Source organism: Dasypus novemcinctus, chromosome 9, assembly GCF_030445035.2.
Source record: "Dasypus novemcinctus isolate mDasNov1 chromosome 9, mDasNov1.1.hap2, whole genome shotgun sequence".
NCBI lineage: Eukaryota > Metazoa > Chordata > Mammalia > Cingulata > Dasypodidae > Dasypus > Dasypus novemcinctus.
The window spans coordinates 31651099-31657098 of NC_080681.1; the positions used below are offsets into that span (position 1 = coordinate 31651099).

At 36.6% G+C, this 6000-nt stretch overlaps 1 non-coding gene across 1 annotated transcript in view; it reads left to right on the forward strand.

The window, feature by feature from the left end:
• LOC101421019 (uncharacterized) overlaps window positions 1–5897 on the forward strand; it is a 29504-nt gene extending 23607 nt beyond the window's left edge. Inside the window, exon 3 of the transcript XR_011649630.1 lies at window positions 5272–5897. This is a non-coding gene — a transcript (uncharacterized protein). The remainder of the gene's footprint in view (window positions 1–5271) is intronic.
• The last annotated feature ends 103 nt before the right edge of the window (window positions 5898–6000 follow it).

Genomic DNA, 6000 nt, shown 5'->3' on the forward strand with positions numbered 1-6000 from the left:
ATGGATATAGGCATGCCATCTAAAAATAAATCTGGGATTTCACAAGAATTTGTTTTCTCTGTCTTTGGAAGTACATTTAGACCATTGTAATCAAATTCTGGAAATATATTATTTAGTGATTTGAATTGTTAGAACCTTTATTGGTTCTCCTTAAACAAGGCAGGATGTATAAACATATAAATTAGCCCCATTTTAAAAGAGGGGAAAAGCTGTATGATAAACTGCTTATGTTAATTTTTATCATGATTTTCAGCTTTGTAGAATATCAGACTATTCCTTATTAGTAGAATTATTATTACAAGGATCACATGACATATAATCTTAAGAAAATCTGGTAAAATGTTTAGAATGCTATAGTTATTTAGGGTGATATTATTAGGTGTTTCTATAGACAGCTTTTGTTTTCTGGATATTAAAATATTCTGGGCTTCTGCTCTTCTTTTGTTACACCACAGCTGTAAACTGTGGCCAGACAGCAGAGAGCTATTACACTGTTTTTCTTTACTAGTGAAGGAGACATCAGTTTTTTGTTGGTGACCTTGCCAGTATTTTGTCTTTTGCCCATTTAAAAGGGAAGGTGCCAGATTTTTGGTGTCATTTATTACCTATTTATTAATACTTGTGTGTTAGTGTTAAGATGCTTTTAAAAATTAGTTTTTAAGGATATAAAATATAGGTATACAATTAATCTTTTTTTCTTTAAAGATTTATTTTTATTTATTTAATTCCCCTCCCCTCCCCTGGTTGTCTGTTCTCTGTGTCTATTTGCTGCGTCTTGTTTCTTTGTCCGCTTCTGTTGTCGTCAGCGGCACGGGAAGTGTGGGCGGCGCCATTCCTCGGCAGGCTGCTCCCTCCTTCGCGCTGGGCGGCTGTCCTTATGGGCGCACTCCTTGCACGTGGGGCTCCCCTACGCGGGGGACACCCCTGTGTGGCAGGGCACTCCTTGCGCGCATCAGCACTGCACATGGGCCAGCTCCACACGGGTCAAGGAGGCCCGGGGCTTGAACCGTGGACCTCCCATGTGGTAGACGGACGCCCTAACCACTGGGCCAATGTCCGTTTCCCTACAGTTATTCTTTTGGTCTAATCAGCATACCATTTTCTATATATACTTTTATCTGCCTGTCATGAGGTAGTGATGTGCAGTCAAGTTGTTGAGGCTGCACTCAGATAGCTTTGTGATTGGTTTATAACTATTTTTCTTTCCCCAACTAGAGGTATAGAAATATGTAATTGTATAAAGTGTTTAATATTTTACCAGTACTTTTATATACAATTTGTAATCACATAGTCTCCATAAGTGCAGGTACTTTTTAAAAATTATTGTAACATATAGATAACATAAAAGTTGCAGTTTTAACCATTTTTAAATGTACAGTACAGTGCCGTTTACTTTTACTGTGTTGTGCTACCATCACCGCCTTCTATTACAGTTTGTCATCACCCAAAACAAACTCTTTACCCATTAAACATTAAATTCCTTTCTCCCCTCTCCAAAGGGCAGTATTTTTACCCCTTTTTACAGATGAGATATGTGTATGACTTAGGTTATGTGATACCAACAAATGGTGGCCTGGAGATTTGAAACCCAGAGGATACGGATGCAGAATAGTGTGTCCTTTCCATCCTGAACTGTTTCACATAGCAGGTACTCTGTAAAAATACTGCTTTGTTTTCATCATTTCATTAACCAGGTCTACGTTTGATGGGAATTATCTGGACCTGCACTGTTCAATATGGTAGCCCTGAGGCATATATGGCTATTTAAGTAAAATAAAAAACTCAGCCCTTCAGTTGCAGTGGGTATTTTTTGAGTGCTCACTTAGCTACATGTAGCTAATGTCTACCGTATTATTCAGCATAGGTTAAGAACGTAAAATTGGAACTTTTTTTTACCATTTATGAAACCAGTAGTTGAGGGCTTGTTAATTATGAAGTTGTAGCTCAAGTATTATGGGGTTATGGGTTTTGGGGAGAAAGATGACAGGTAAAGCGCCATTGTCATCACATTATATTAAAGGTACATTACTATCAACAGGATTCATCAGTATTGATGTTGATTTTGATCACTGGGCTGTGGTAGCATTTGTCAGGTTTCTCAATTGTAAGATGATTCCCCCCTCACTTCCTTCATACTGTACTCTTTGGAAGGAAGTCACTATGTACAGCCCACACTTATGCTCCCCCTCCTTTAGTATGAAGAATTTACATAAGTTATTTGGAATTCTTTTGCAAAAATAGTTTTTCTCTTTTCCCCCATTTATTAATTTATCCAGTCACTTTTTAGGTCAGTATGAACTCGTGTTTTTTTTATACTTTGGTTTATAAGCCAATGCTACCAGATTTATTTTGTTGCTCAGATTGTTCCAGCTTTGGCTGTTGGAAGCATTTTCTCTTGGCTCTTTTGTCCCTTTGACATAGCTCCATCATTGTGTTTTGCTTTGATTGAGGACTCCCTTACTTTCAGGCACTATGAGATGCTCTTGTATATTTCCAACCTCAGTCCTAGAATGAGCCATTTCTCTAACCCTGGAATTTGGTATTAGAAATCAAGATATGGGCATTAGATACTAGGGTGTCATTTCATATAGACTCTCTCAGCTGACAGAGCAAATAAATATGTGTGCATATACTAACCTAAATGTAAGTGTGTGTAGCCATCTGTTTCTATAGTACAGTAAACGTGAGTTCTACGGAAATGTCTATAACCACTTTGGCCTCCTTGCCTTGCTTATCTGTAAACTCACTCTAATAGCGAGAAAACTGGTTCCTACCATCTGACATCTGTTTACTTAATTGCTCAAGTCCACTTTACATAATTAGTATCAGAATGGTTAACCGTACCCCCATGGAAAACAACTTTATCAGCTATAGTACGTTCATAAGTGCATTTTCTTTTGTCTTCAGCCTTCTAGACTTCACTCATTTCCAGAGTTATTTGGACCAGCACCTTTCCCCCTGTATTTTTTTTTGCTGTCAATAACATTTGTTGCATGAAGAGTCAGTTTTGTTTTTTTAATTTTTTCTCCTTTGTTCTTCCTGCTTTCAGCATTACCTGGTAAATTACTCTTTTATTGCTTCCATCTGGAATACTTTTCTTTGCCCTGATGCACACAGGCCCCAACCTGGGGACCACCTTTCTTGCCGCTGTCACCTTACACATTTGTATGTCTTGTTAATACTGTTAATGAATCAAATGTTTGATGGTAGAATGTTTTGTTTTTATGTTTTTAATCTACGAACAGTTTTTCTAGTAATTGTCTTAACATTTCTGAAAAATCTAATAACTTATGTAATTTTAAAATGGTGCTATATTTTAAAAGTATCTTAAATTCTAAAAAACTATTTCAGTAGGGAGACAGTATAACATTAAGAGCATGGATTTTGGAATTATACTCCCTGGGTTAAATTTCTGACCTCATAGTTTAACTCAGTGTTCCTTGAAATTCTCAATTGCACAATGGAGATACTATCTACTTAGTAACAATTGATGTGAAAAATAAATGAGATAATATCTTTTAGGTTCATTTAACTGTGCTTGTACATAGTAAGCACTCAGACATTCACTGTTTTTAAACACTAGTGCTATATAAGGTTACAGAAGGAAAATTACATCAGGGTACTGCATTTAAGGTGTCTGTGGCAGTTAGATATTATTTATGAATTCCAGAAAGATATAGATTATGTTTGTAAACTGATCTCTTCCTCTGTGCATGATACCCTTTGATTGTATTAGATTCAGCTGAGATGTCTTTGATTACATTATGTTAAGATTAGGCTTTTATTTGACCACATCATTAGGACAACTCAGTTGAGTCCTTCCCCCCTTGGTGGGCTATATATGGACACTCACTCAAGGAGAAGACAGAATAAGATGTGTATCTTGTGAAGACAAGACATGTGAAGACAGCTCCACAGACATGCAAGAGGAGAGGCCTTTGATCCTGTGGCCCCGGGAAGAGAGATGAGCCATTCAGTTGTGACTAGACCTTGTGAAGAGAACAGAGCAGCTGAGCCTGGAAAGAAACAAGCCCTCCAACCTACAGCTGAGATCCTGAGAGCAGAAGAAGCTGGACCCACGGAGCCTAAGAAGGAAGAGGAAGGCTGAACCCTTGCAGATGTTGCCCACCATCTTGCCTCAACACATGCCAACAGACTTTGGGTGAGAAAATACCTTTTATGGTACCTTGGTTTGGACTCTTCAGGGCCTTGTAACTGTAAGCTTTTACCCCAAATAAATACTCTTTAAAAAACTGACAGACTTCTCGTACTTTGTTTGCATCAGCACCCCTTTGGCTAATACAGTGTCTTTTCAAACTTAGGAGGATTACTTCAGGGCTTTTAGAGGTAGGTGACTATACTTTCTCATGCCTGGATAGTTCAGGAACATGCTTGTCCTGCCCGTTTTCACTTGCAGAAGCGTCTTGGTGCAGATGATAAATTGTACTGTTGCCTTATTTATAAGGATTGTAAAACTGCCTGCAGACACCCGATATGAAGTATAGGAGTGGGTTAGACTGGGGGTAGGCAAGTGGGTGCTGAGAAACAATGTATGCCTAAGAACAGCCACTACTTAGTTCCAGCTCCTTGTGGCCAAGGAGGAATGTGGGCCTGGATCTTTATTTTTTCAAGGCTAGGCGGAAATCTGGAATTTTTGTAAAGAACCTCCAATTTTTCATGTTGGCAACTAATTTACTTTTTTTAAATGCAAGAATTCATTGAACTGTATAAAGATCTGTGTATATTAGCATATGTAAATTATCACACATTTTTTAAATGTGCAGATCAAATGGTAGTCATTATATTTAATGCCCATGAGTTATTGGTTTCTAATAGCTTGATAATTGCTTATTGTAAAGAGTCAATTCTCATGTGGAAACTTAAATTTAAGTGTTATTTAATATTGGTTAGTATATCAAACAATATAAGGCTTTAACTCTGGTAAAAATTAATATGATAAAGGTACCCAAAGGGAAATCTGGAGAGTATATTTAGACTGAGAAAAGTGGATACTTAAAAGAATGAAAAGATTGTGCTAAATTGACCATAATTGGGAGAGCCTTTGAAATCTTTAATTAAAATGTTTGAATTTTTTCAGAAGGCTCTGTAAATTTATATGATTCCAAATAATGAAAATAGAAATGAACTTCTAATAGGCAGAAATTGTGGAGCCACAGCTTCTACTTGAATGTTCTTCAGAATGGGCTTGGTTTGGATTCATGAAACTTTGCTTTGGAAACAAATTTTAAAAAAATTTTTCCCCTTTTTAAGACTGTTTTAAAGAAGTCATTTATATACGTCTGGATGAACTTCTCCGAGTTTTAACGTCTGTAATGAATAAACATCAGAACCTTAATTCTGTTGATCTTCAAAATGCTGCAGAAGTGCTTGCTGCAAAAGTGAAAGGTAAGGTAGACGTATTAAAGGTGAACTGGTGTGGGTAGAAAGGATCCAAGTGATATGTTTTGGTCCATTTGACTGTATAGCCATATCTCCTCTCATGGCATTGGTGTGGTATATATCAATAAGAAACTGTGTATGCTTTGATATTTCAATATTCCCACTAAGTTACACCTAAGACTTCCTTTTCAGGAAACACTCTTAAAAATACTAACTTATACCAAACAACTGATGTTTTAAAATTTTGAATTTTTTGAAAGGGGGCATACTTTCTTGGGGTAAGTTATTGTTCATGAAATCTTTGTTATTTTTGGAAAATTGGTGCTAGAAAATGGCCATGTTGTAGTGACTAACTACAAACAATATGGAGAAAATAAGGTTTAATTCGGACCTTATTTTAAAATGTGAAGAATGAAATAAAATTGTAAAAATAAGCTTAAAAATAATGCATATGTTTATATACATATAAATATATGTAAAATTTAGAGTCAAGAATTAGAACACGATCCTCTGATGAAATGCCTTTCAGTCAGAAATGTTGGAAGTATTATTCTGGGCCTCAGTGTATAAGAAAGATTGAGGGCTTAGGGAGTATTTGAG